This window comes from Pongo pygmaeus, chromosome 19 (genome assembly GCF_028885625.2).
Source record: "Pongo pygmaeus isolate AG05252 chromosome 19, NHGRI_mPonPyg2-v2.0_pri, whole genome shotgun sequence".
Lineage (NCBI taxonomy): Eukaryota > Metazoa > Chordata > Mammalia > Primates > Hominidae > Pongo > Pongo pygmaeus.
The window spans coordinates 95,710,878-95,723,001 of NC_072392.2; the positions used below are offsets into that span (position 1 = coordinate 95,710,878).

At 55.2% G+C, this 12,124-nt stretch overlaps 1 protein-coding gene across 12 annotated transcripts in view; it reads left to right on the plus strand.

The window, feature by feature from the left end:
• Nucleotides 1–12,124, plus strand: part of SEPTIN9 (septin 9) — a 218,876-nt gene that overhangs the window by 172,550 nt on the left and 34,202 nt on the right. Inside the window, exon 1 of one of the 12 annotated variants that reach the window (XM_054456115.2) lies at nucleotides 10,726–10,888. The exons of 9 other annotated variants lie outside the window; for them this stretch is intronic. The gene's annotated coding sequence lies outside the window, so the exon portion shown is untranslated. Of the gene's footprint in view, nucleotides 1–10,725; nucleotides 10,946–12,124 lie in introns of those variants that run through there. 2 more of the 12 variants (XM_063656538.1, XM_063656539.1) reach the window with 2 other exon arrangements.

Below are 12,124 nucleotides of genomic sequence, written 5' to 3' on the forward strand. Positions count from 1 at the left end.
CTTTTTTTTTTTTTTCCCTGCCTTTTCCCTATAAATAACACTAAATGCGATTTGTTAATGCATTCATTTGGGTTCAGTAGTTGGACCATGGGCAGAAGCACTCCAGATTTGTCACTATCCCTAAGCTAGGGGTGGGGAACACCCTCTGTGAGATCTTGGCTCCTGAGCGCCCAAGGCTGCTCTTGGAACCCCAACTCTGGGTCGGCCTCGGGACTGGCGTTGATGGAGTTGTTGACATCGACCTCCGGCCTCTGCATGGCCTTCAGGAAGGGGGCCCTTCACTCTCTGTCCCATCGAGCCTGGCTGGCAGCACTCCCTTCTCAGGCCTGTGCCCCCGGCAGGGCCTGCCACCCCCGCCCTGCTCTGTGGGTGCCAGGCTCCAAGCACCAGGTGACTCGGTCATCTGAACGGTCACTGAACAGTCATCCTTGCTGGTGTCCCCACTGGAATGTGCATGGACGTCCTACCTCCCCCAGATCCTTGTCTCTTATCTCTCAGCCTTTGTTCCAGGGGCCACCACAGGACCAGGAGGTATGCGGACGTGGGTGGCACATCCACTGGGCAGTCGGCCCTGAACCTGCACGCCCCCTCCAAGGGGGCCCCCAGCGGGCGGGGTTGATGGTGCCATCTCTCTCTCTGTCACTAGAACGGACATGAGGATTGTGTCTTATCGATCCACGTCCTGAGTTCCCAGACGTCATAGGTGCTTGCTCAACGAGTGTTTGAATGAATGGTCAGCATTGTGTGACTGCAGATTTTCAGCTTTTATCCAAATAGTTTGTGGTTTCTGTCAGGCTAGCCCGAGACAGTCTCACAAGAATCTCCATTCTCCCTGCGTGCTCCGTACGAGGTCTCCTTGGAGGGTTTTTCAGTAAAAGGGCCAAAGAGCAGCATTTCCTCGGGGATTTGAACACGCTGTCCCCCGGGGCAGGGGACTGCCCTGGAAGATTCCCGGCTCTGCTTCCCATGCGCCACGTGACTAGGAGGGTCTTGGGGCAGGATGGTGTCTTTTGTGCCTTGTGTGCTGGGGCTGGAGGAAACGCTGCCCGTGGCCGGTGTCATCTGCCAGCCCTGAAGACTAATGATGGGCTGGACAGTGGCCCCATTGAGTGGGAGGGAGAATCGCTGCTGTCTGTAGCTGGGGGGCCAGGTGGGAGCCGAGGCTGGGGAGAACAGCGCAGACCTGGCACGGAGAGGCCTGGAGGAGGAGCAGGTGGTCTCAGCCACCCAGGGTGCAGAGACGCCACACGAGGAGCAGGCGTGGTGTGCGTCCTCCTGCAGATTCTCTGCCTCTTGGCTTTGTTACCTGCACTAGGCTTTGTGGTGAGAGGGCACAGAGTGGAGGAAGGTGCTGCGGCCAGGGCAGGCCACAGGCTCTGCTAATGGATTGCTGTTACCTGTCGCTTCTGTGGTTTTGCTGTCAGGATCCTCCAGCACCAAGCCCCACCACCAGGGATGGGCCCCACAGGCACTACTGGCTCCCTGAAGCCAGGGACAGATCCCATAGACAATACTGGGTCCCTGCAGCCAGAGATGGGCCCCCACAGCCAGTGCCAGATCTCAGGGACCAGCACCAGGTACCCACAGCCAGGGAAGGGCCCCCATGGCCAGTACCAGGTCTCAGGGACCAGCGCTGGGTCCTCATAGCCAAGGACAGGTCCCCACGGCCAATACCAGATCTCAGTGACCAGCACCAGATGTCCACAGCCAGAGATGGGCCCCTATGGCCAGTACCAGGTCTCAGGGACCAGCACTGGGACCCTGGATGACTAAAGGAGGGCACGGTTGAGTAAAGCTGCAGGAGCCAGCCTGGCCATCCTGAGGAACTAAGCCATCACTGCGGTCTCAGGGGACTCAGACTCCTCCACTTGTCCTCTTGAATTCTGGAATCAGACACACCTGGGTCCAGCCTTTGCCCCCAGGGCTGTGTGCCTGGGATGGTTGCCTCACCTCCCTGAAGCTCAGTGAGACGGGGACAGCTGCACAGGGCCGGCACAGATAGCACCCGGTGGCACAGGGTCACCTGCTCGCATCCACACAGCCTCGGCCCTCGCCCTGGCTGCGTACCGAGAGTCCCATGCCCAGACCTCTGCTGAGTCTCCGAGCTCCTGGTCACGCCTCAGGCCTCCCGTGAGAAGCATCACTGCATGGACCATGCCTCAGGACCTCACCCTGGACTGGGAACCTTGCTCCAGCTCCCCCAGTCTCCCCTAGAGGCGCCCCATGCCCCATCACTCTCACTGCTTGAGGGGTCAGATAGGGGAACCCAGTGTGGGAGGCCCAGAAGTGCCGGAGCAGACGTTAAGCGAGTTCCGTGTTTGTGCGCTGGGCCTTGGCAGACACCCTGACTGAGCCTCTTCCCCAGGAAGGAGATTGGGGTCCCAGTCCAAGTTGTGGCCCCAAACCCTGTGACCAAGAGTGGGGAAAAGGCAAGACCCCTCCTCCCAGTCTTCTAGAACAGCCAATAGTGGTGGAAACATGGGGTTCACACTGAATTTCCTTGTAACCTGTTGAAGAGAATTTAGCCCGCATTTTCAGGGGTGGAGGTCCGGCTGATTTGGCAGTGTGCCCATCCCCCTGGCCACAGTTTACTCTGGACCAGGCACCCTGGGGCCCTCCCTCAGTGACGCAGTGAAGTCACTATGACGTGTTTAGTTGGTGAGAAAGTGCCTCCTGTAATGTTTTACTCTTCTTAGAGGGTGAATAAGGCTTGTTGATTATAAATAATTATTTACAGAATACATGAGGTTTAAGCTAACTCTGGGCCACGGCAGCATGCCCTGGGTAGCTAGAGCTGGTGCCACCTAGCTAGAGCTGGTGCCCCCACAGGCTTCCTGGACTCACCCTGAAGGGGGGCTGGATTTTCTGCCTGTCCCGATGAGAGGGCTGCAGGACAGTCCCCAGCGAGCCCTTCTGAGGGCTGTAACCTCTTCCCCTGGTATTTTCCTGCTCGCCAGGAATGTTTCAAGCTTCCAGCAAAAGCCTACCCGCCGTAGTCGCTTTCTACCCTGCTCACCATCCCTCCTGCCCTCACTCATTCAGCAGACCCCCGTGCACAGCCCAGTGCAGGACTCAGGGTGGGAAGGGGTCCCGGATGGGCTGGAGCAAGGTTCCCAGCCAGGGCGGGGTCCCGAGGTGGGTCCACAGCCGAGACTGTGATTTGGGAGGCCCCTGCCTTGTTCTAGCCCCGGCACCGCTGGTGTCCTTGTGCTCAGTGGAGACTCACTGGCTCTAGGCTCTAAAACCTCAGCGAGGTCTGCAGACAGGGAGGAGCCCCACTCGTGGGTAGAGTGACTGCCGGGTCCATTTGCCTGTTACGAACCACGTGGCCTCAGACCTGCCATTCCTCCTCTCTGAGAGCTATGGTCTTTTGTCTGAAAAATGGATAATGATGGTTACCATGTCAGGGACCACTATGAGGACAAACGGAGATGAAACCGAAGAGGCTCAGCACGGAACCTGGACACAGAGGTGCTAAGTGTGTGTTACCAGCTGCGGTGGCTGCCAAGGCCCAACCACATGGCAGCCACGGGCTGAGTGGCGGGCGGGAAGTGGGGAGCAGGAGCCTGCAAGACGGGCCTTCCTGAAGTTTCCGATACAGTGAGATAAGTACACACCCAGCTCTAAGATGGAGTGTCCCAGGAAGGTGGAGACTACAAAGGCCTTGTGACCCAGGAGTGTGAGCTGCACCTCTGGGCTCTCTAGAATTTCATCAGAGCTCAGGGAGGAGGTCAGCTCAGATATAGGGGCAACGGGAGAGATGGGAGTGAGAAAACGGCTTGGCGTCTGGAAGTGGAGCCTGGAGAGGTGGGCGTGGGGACAGAGGAGGGCCTTGGGGGCCATGGGCCCATGTGTCCAGGAGGTGGAGGCAGTGAACGGGGCCACAGACGGCCCCACACATGGCACCACCAGCCCTGCTGAGCCTGCACCTGCTCCTCAGGCCACCTGAGTGCCACTACCACCTGGCGCTCCTTGGTCTGATTCCTGCTTCCTGCCCGCCTGGGAAGAGTGAGGCCACTCGCCTAAAGTCCCTTAGCTGTCCTTTCCTATCCTGGCTGCCTCCCAGCCTTGCCTAGGGTTAGCCGTTGACCTGAACTGCCTGGTCCCACCTCCCCAGATTCCTGGGGCCTTGCCCTGGCACCAACAGCCACCTCCATCTTCATCATTCACTCGCGCATTCACCCGGCAGTGCTTTTTCGGCATCCACTCAGTAATAATCAAGGCGCTGAGATGCGGCTGTGGTTAAGACCCGGGCCCGGTCTGTGAGGACCTCACAGTTGCCATTTCCCCAGAGCACAGCCCCAGCCGGGCACATTGTGGGGTCCAGAAAGAGAAAATAACACATTGCGTTTGTCCATTTTGAGTTGCTATAAAGGAATAGCCGAGGCTGGGGGGTTATTTGGCTCACGGTTCTGCAGGCTGTACAAGTGGTGCCAGCATCTGCTTGGCTTCTGGGGAGGCCCCAGGAAGCTTTTCCTCATGGTAGAAGGTGAAGGGGGAGCTGGCACGTCACATGGCGAGAGAGGGAACTCCCAGACTCTTTTTTTTTTTTTTTGAGATGGAGTCTCGCTCTGTCACCCAGGCTGGAGTGCAGTGGCACAATCCTCGGCTCACTGCAACCTCAGCCTCCTGAGTGGCTGGGATTACAGGCACATGCCACCGCGCCTGGCTAATTTTTTTGTATTTTTTTACTAGAGACGGGGTTTTGCCATGTTGGTCAGGCTGGTCCTGAACTCCTAACCTTGTGATCCACCTGCCTTGGCCTCCCAAAGTGCTGGGATTACAGGCGTGAGCCACCGCACCCAGCCCTCCCAGACTCTTTATAGCAATCAGATCTCCCGGACCTCATGACCGTGGGGAGGGCACCAAGCCATCCATGAGGGATCCGCCCCCCTGACCCACCCCCCACCCCCCCAGGCCTTACCTCCAACATCAGGGATCACATTTCAGCATGAGATTTGGAGGGGACAACATCCAAACCATATCACACATGATCTCTCCGTGCGTGCCTCAGTTTCTACATCTGGTTAAGCAGTTAGAAGCTCCTTCTCTGTTCCTTGTTGAGAGAGCAGTGGAGGAGAAATGACTCAGGGATGGGAGGCTGGTCCCCTGAGGGGCCCTGGTGTTTGTGGAGTGGGAGTGAGGGAAGGCCCCTACGTTGTGCGTGCCGCACTGGGCTGGCTCCTCACAGCTCTGTGCCGCGCTGGGCTGGCTCCTCACAGCTCACCGTGGGGCTCCCCGAGGACTGCTGGGGAAGAAAGAGCTAATTAACTTGGAGACCGAACTGCTGAAGTTATCATTAAACTTGAGCAATCCAGGGGCCCCTCTCCCTCTGGGGCCTATGTCCCCCAGCACAGTGGGGCTTAATTGAATTTTTTCTTGTCCACCAAGGCTCCTGGCTGGCATGGTTGGGGTTTGGGATACGGAGAGGGAGATGGCGCAGGAAACCACGGCCCCCCCCCACCCCCAGCAGCTGGGGGCTCCTGCAGTCATTTCCTCTTGGTCCTGTTGAGCAGCTCTGGCCCCTGGAGCCCTCAGCCAGGGATGTGGGGGCCTGCCAGGCCGGGGTCCTCACTGCTGCCGCTATGCACAGCTGCATCTTGCATCCGGGGAGTGGGGTGCTGAGTGGGGTGTTTGGGAGGCAGGTTTTCCCTTGTCCTTTCTGCCCAGAGATCTTGGGGATGAGTTGAGTGAGATCCTTCCGGTTTCTGACTGGCTGTGTTTCTGTTGCCATCCCCCACTCCTTTTAAGTGGAGGTTTATGACTTCCTTCTTTATTTAAAAGGGTCATTTAGTGACTTGGCAGATCCCAGTCTGTGTTACACAGGGCCCTTTTGAAAATCTGTGGGGAGGCTGGGCTTGGTGGCTCACACCTGTAATCCCAGCAATTTGGGAGGCCGAGGCGGGTGGATCACCTGAAGTCAGGCGTTCGAGACCAGACTGGCCAACATGGAGAAACCCTACCTCTAGTAAAAATACAAAAAATTAGCTGGGTTTGGTGGCACGTGCCTGTAATCCCAGTTACTCGGGAGGCTGAGGTAGGAGAATCACTCGAATCCAGGAGGTGGAGGTTGCAGTGAGCCGAGATCACGCCATTGCACTCCAGCCTGGGCAACAGAGTGAGACTCTGTCTCAAAAAAATAAAAATAAATAAATAAAAATCCATGGGGAGACCTCTGTGTCCATTGGCTGATGTGAGGAGAGGGTGAGGAGGTGCAGAGAAGGTACCAGGCTGAGGACCGCCCCCACCCTTGGGCTACAGAATCGAAGGAGGGGGCACATGAAAGATGTTCCTAGACTTGGGCTGGAGGCTGGGGACATCCGAGGGCAAGGACGACGCTGTGCCTGCTCTTGTTTGCAGAGGAGTGCACAGGGCTCACCGGCTTCTTGTTGCTGTTTAAGTGATAGCTTTATGGAGATAGAATTCACATACCGTGACCTTGGCCTTTTTAAAGTCTACAGTTCAATGGTTTTGCTATATTCACAAAGTGATTGTATTAGGGTCATCCAGAGAAACAGAACCAATAGAAGGTGTGTACATGTGTATAGATAAAGAGATTTATTATCATGAGGAGTTGGCTCACCTCATTATGGAGGTTGGCAAGTGCCAAGACTGGCAGAGTAAATCAGCAGGCTGGAGACATGGGAGAGCCCATGTTTCGGCTCTGGTGTCCACCTGAAGGCCCAAGACCCAGGAGAGCCAATGGTGTCGTTCCAGTCCCGAGACCCAGGAAAAGCCCGCGTGTCAGTTTGAGTCTGAAGCAGGAAGAATCTGATGTTCCAGGTTGAAGGCGGTTAAGCAGGAAGAATTCTCTCTCACTCAGGCCTTGTGTCCTATTCAGACCTTCAGGCCTTTGTCACAAAATTACAAAGGCCTGATCAGAACAAAATCTGAGAAAAAACCCTTTCCTTCTATCGGTTTTGGATTCATTGGCTGGGACCCTGGAAATTAGACTGACAGAGAGATTAACAGGAAACAAGTGTAACAATTCAAGTAAGTTTTACTTGACGCCGAGCCTTCATAAGGAAATGAAGACCCAGAGAAACCGTTAGCCTGAGCGGTTTTTGTTTTGTTTTGGGACAAGCTCTCACTCTGTCGCCCGTCCAGGCTGGAGTGCAGTGGCCCGATCACGGCTCACTGCAGCCTTGACTTCCTGGGTTCAAGCTGGGGCCCAGCTGCTGGCCCCGGGAGCTGCTCTGAACCCACTCTAAGTCCCAGCTCAGACTCCGAAGTAGCTGGGACTACAGGCATGTGCCACCCTGCCTGGCTAATTTTTTATTTTTTGTAGAGATAGGGTCCCACTATGTTGCCTGGGCTGGTCTCAAACTCCTGGGCTGGAGCAATCCTCCTGCCTTGGCCTCCCAAAGTGCTGGGATTACAGGCGCGAGCCACCGTGCCCGGCCTAGGCCTGAACAGTTTTTATTTGTTTTGCTTGTTTTTTAAATTTGTTTTTTGCTTGTTTTGAGGAGGTTTTTTTTGTTTTATTTCTTTTGCTTGTCTTTTGCCCAGGCTGGAGTGCAGTGGCATGATCTCTGCTCACTGCAACCTCTGTCTCCTGGGCTCAAGCCATTCTCATGCCTCAGCCTCCTGAGTAGCTGCGAGTACAGGCGTGCGCCACCACACCCGGCTAATTTTTGTATTTTTAGTAGGGATGGGGTTTTACCATGTTGGCCAGGCTGTTCTTCAACTCCTGACCTCAAGTGATCTGGCCACCTCGGCTTTCCAAAGTGCTGGCATTATAGGTGTGAGTCGCTGTGCCTAGCCTAGGACTAAACATTTTTATGCTGGGTTTGAAGAAGAGTGGAAAGTCGTGGGAAACTGTGACAGAGCAACAAAATATGAGCTGAACAGTGAGCCCGTGGGGGTCTCGGCGAGGCCTGTGTACTGGGGCCCCTCTCAGATCCTCTGTCTCTGGAGATGAGGCTGTTCCTTTCCGCTGGGTGTAGGGAGGGCACCTCTTACATGAGGGGCTTATGATCTGTTTCAGAGAAGGGGAGGTCAGTGAGTTCTTCTTGGACCTGCCGTTTCTTAAATTCCTTCAGCTGAAAATATTTACTATGCCAAGGCGCTTTATCTTGGAGTGTGGTTCCAAACCCTGTTGCCTTCAACTGATCGGGTTGAGGCCCACCCCCATCAGAGCACACAATCTGCTTTACCCAGGCTCCTGATTGCACCCTTTTCCCATTTGCCCCAAGAATACTCACCAGCAGTGCTTGTGGCTGCAGCGTTCACCCCAAGATAACTTTGCCGGGAAGTATCTTGCTTTTATTATTATTTTCACATCACTCTAGTATATCAACTTCGGAAACAAAAGACATCATTCTGTTTATAGCATTCCATTTTTAGTAGTGGTATTTCCCTTAAAAAAAAAAGGTAATTCTCAGCTGGGTGTGGTGGTTCATGCCTGTAATCCTGGCACTTGGGAAGGCTGAGGCAGGTTGATCACCTGAGGCCAGGAGTTGGAGAACAGCCTGGCCAACATGGTGAAATCCCATCTCTACTAAAAATACAAAAATTAGCCGGGCGTGGTGGCGGGCACCTGTAATCCCAGCTACTTGGGAGGCTGAGGCAGGAGAATTGCTTGAACCCGGGAGGCAGAGGTTGCAGTGAGCCGAGATCACGCCATTGCATTCCAGCCTGGACGACAGAGCAAGATTCTGTCTCAAAAAAAAAAACAAATAAATAAAATAAAATAAAGTAAAATAGTAATTCTCGATCGCTGAAAATGTCAAATCCTAGAGAACACAGCATTCCTATGAGTGATGTTAACATTGTTCTTTATCAGTTGTTGGCCAAATATTCATTTGATGAATCCTATTTTTCCAGAATAGATAACTCAGATGATTCTGTGGTTTTGCTTAGAAATAACTTCAGGAACAATTTAAAAAAATTTTTTTCTTTTTAATTTTTTTGTTTTTTGAGACGGAGTCTTGCTCTGTTGCCCAGGCTGGAGTGCAGTGGCGCGATCTCGGCTCACTGCAAGCTTCGCCTCCCAGGTTCACGCCATTCTCCTGCCTCAGCCTCCCGAGTAGCTGGGACTACAGGCGCCCGCCACCATGCCCGGCTAATTTTTTTTTTTTGTATTTTTAGTAGAGACGGGGTTTCACCGTGGTCTCGATCTCCTGACCTTGTGATCCACCCGCCTCGGCCTCCCAAAGTGCTGGGATTACAGGCGTGAGCCACTGCGCCCGGCTGACACAGAAAACCATCACAGTTACACAGCCATCGCCATTAATCCCAGCACATTTCATCATCCCCAAAAGAGACCCTGTCACCATTAACCATTCCCCATTCCCAACTCTGGGCTCTCAGCCCGTAGCCACCGCTCATCTGCTTTCATCTCTATGAATTTACCTGTTCTATATAGTTTGTGTAAATGGAATCGTACAATATGTGGCTTTGGTGTCTGGCTCCTTTCACTTGGTAGAATATTTTCAAGGCTCACCCACATTATAGCAGGTGCTGGTGCTTCATTCTTTTTCATGGCCAAATAATATTCCATCGTGGATAGACCACACTGTGTATCTCTTCATCTGCTGATGGACATTTGGGTTGTTTCTGCTTCTTGACTGTTGAGAAGAATTCTGCAGTGAGTGTTGCTCTACAGATTTTTTGTGCAAACATGTTTTCATTTCTCTTGGGTAATTGCAAGATCATGTGGTTTAGCCAACCAGCCTTTAAGCCATGTGTCTGCTGAGGGACCCAGGCCTGGTGGGCGTGCATTGCTGTGCTTGGCCAGCCAGGTGCTGCGAGTCTGTGTCGCAGCCATTTCTCTGTGCTGTGCTCTGAGGTTGTCTCACCGGCACCGGGCACTGTGAGCCTCAGGAGGCCAAGGCCCCCTTTGTTTCATCTTGAGTCCAGGCCTCGATCCATGAACGAGGATGAATGGACATTGAATCAACGCAGGTACCGGTGGGGCTGGGGTGGGGATGCAGAGTGGCCCGGGGGCCTGCAGCTGGGTCCTGGCTGCTGACTTCCAGTTTCCTTTGCCTGTTGGAGCCCAGAACAAGTCAGAAAGGGGAAATGCAAAGTCTGAGTGTCTTTTCTGTGGTAGACTGGCAGGCCTGGGTGGGTGAGCCACTTGCAGCTAGTTGCAGAGTGAGAGAGGAAGTGGGAGGCGAGGGAGAGGGTGAGTTTGGTGTAACTCACCCCTGGTAGGAGGCTGGGCTGAGGCTGGGGGAAGTGACTTTTATCTTTCTGAGAGGATTCTTCCCTGGGGCCAACTTCAAACCAGGGGAGACAGGACCTTCCTGGGGGAGGCTGGAAGTGCTGGGGCCCCCAGGTGAGGATGGCTGCAGGTCTCCAGGGCCAACGTCTTGGGGAAGCAATGTGTTACCGTGTTTCTGGACTGTCTCTCTCTCTCTCACACACACACACACACACACACACACACAGTCTCTCTCTCTCACACACACACACACACACACACGAGTAAACTGTGACACAAATGTGTGCTCATTAAAGTGCCCACTTTAAACCACCATACAGCCTGTAAAGCGAAGGCCCTGGCCCTGGCCCGCATCTGGGCACCCACTCCCCAGCCAGCCGGTGGGCAGTTTGCGCTGCAGTCTGTTACCATCCCTCAGGGATGCAGCCGAGGAGCCCAGCTGGCTTGGAAGGCCCAGTGGGCGCAGCCTCAGGAAAGCGGTCAGGGCCCAGCCAGGCCCCTTCCCCCTCCCAGCCTTGGGAGAAATTACCATATGAATGTAGCTCCTTCCCGGAGTTCGGGCTGGAAGGGCCTGGGAGGGGACAGGCTCCCACCCCAGGAGCTTCCAGGTTCCGGCTGCTGCCTGCGATAGCTGCGTGAGCGTGAGCGAGCCAGGGGTCACTACCGGCTGGAAGGAAGAAGCGGGCATTTCTTCCTGGAGGTCACCGTTGGAGTCCCACAGTAGGTCAACCCCAGGCCCCGGGTCCTCGGGAGGAGGAGAAAGAGGAGAAACAGGAGGTATGGAGGGTGGGCCGGGACTAGAAGGGACACAGGGTCGGGGCAGTGCGGGAGACCCTGGGGGCTCCCTCATTTAACCAGCTAACATCACAGTGTTCATAAGAACACGCTGTTACTGCAGTTGTATTACTTTGTTCTGATTTCAAAAGGCACAACTGATTACTTTAGGGAACGGAGAATCTAAGGAAGGCCTCGCAGGAGAGGGTCAGATGCGATCGAGTAAATGTGAGCCGTTTGTAAACTGTAGAGTGGGGAGCACCGGTCAGCCCTGGGGTCAGTGTTCCTCTGATGCTCAGCTCGGCCTCTGTACCTTTTAGTGCTCGGCTGAGCTCTGTGGGGGTCAGGGCTGGGTCTGGTACATTCGAGGACTTCTACCAAGCCCCTGGCAGTGTCTCAGTTACTAAATCCAGTTTGCCAGTTACTAAATCCGCTCTGCCGGTTCCCGAATCACTCTTCCGTTGGGGCCGGCCATGTCACGTCTGGCTTTTCATGCAGGACGGCAGATGGATAGACGCTGGGACCAAGTCATCCTTGGGCCGCGAGACGTCTGACCTTCTGCTGGTGTCTCAGAAGATGCTAGCTCTCCGTGGCATGTCTTCCACGCAGTGCTTGGTGACCAGTGGCCTCTAAGGGGCCCCCCTGCTTCAGCGTGGGGAGTGGCCTGGCCAAGGTCTCAGTGTCTGGTTGGAGCCAGGCATAGGCTCAGGTGTTCTGGCTGGAGGCCTCCTGCCCACGGGCTCTGCCTGTCCTGTGTCCCTGGTCCTTACTGTGTCTTCTGTGTTCCTGGGAGACACCCCAGGGGCCCTGAGCCCAGCACTGGGGTTGGGGAGTGGGCGGGGAAGGGGGTGGGGATTAGGGTCCCTGGCTGCAGAACAGCCAGGCCCCAAGTCTCCGCCCCACTCCCCTCCCCACCGGGCGCCTCATCCCACACTGACCATTTCCTGAACAAAATTTCCTGAACCAGCCTCCCACCCCGGCTGTCCCAGGAAGCCCATCCATCCTTCCGCCTTAATGCTTTGTGGCTCCAGAAGGACAGTGGAAGCCGGAAATCATGAGTCTCTCATTCACGGGCGGCCACACACCAAAGCCGCGGGGACGCCGTGGGAAAGGACTCCGGCCAGCGCGGCCGGCACAGAGGGAGCGGTGTTACCGGGGTAGACGGGAGCCGTGGCTGCCCCC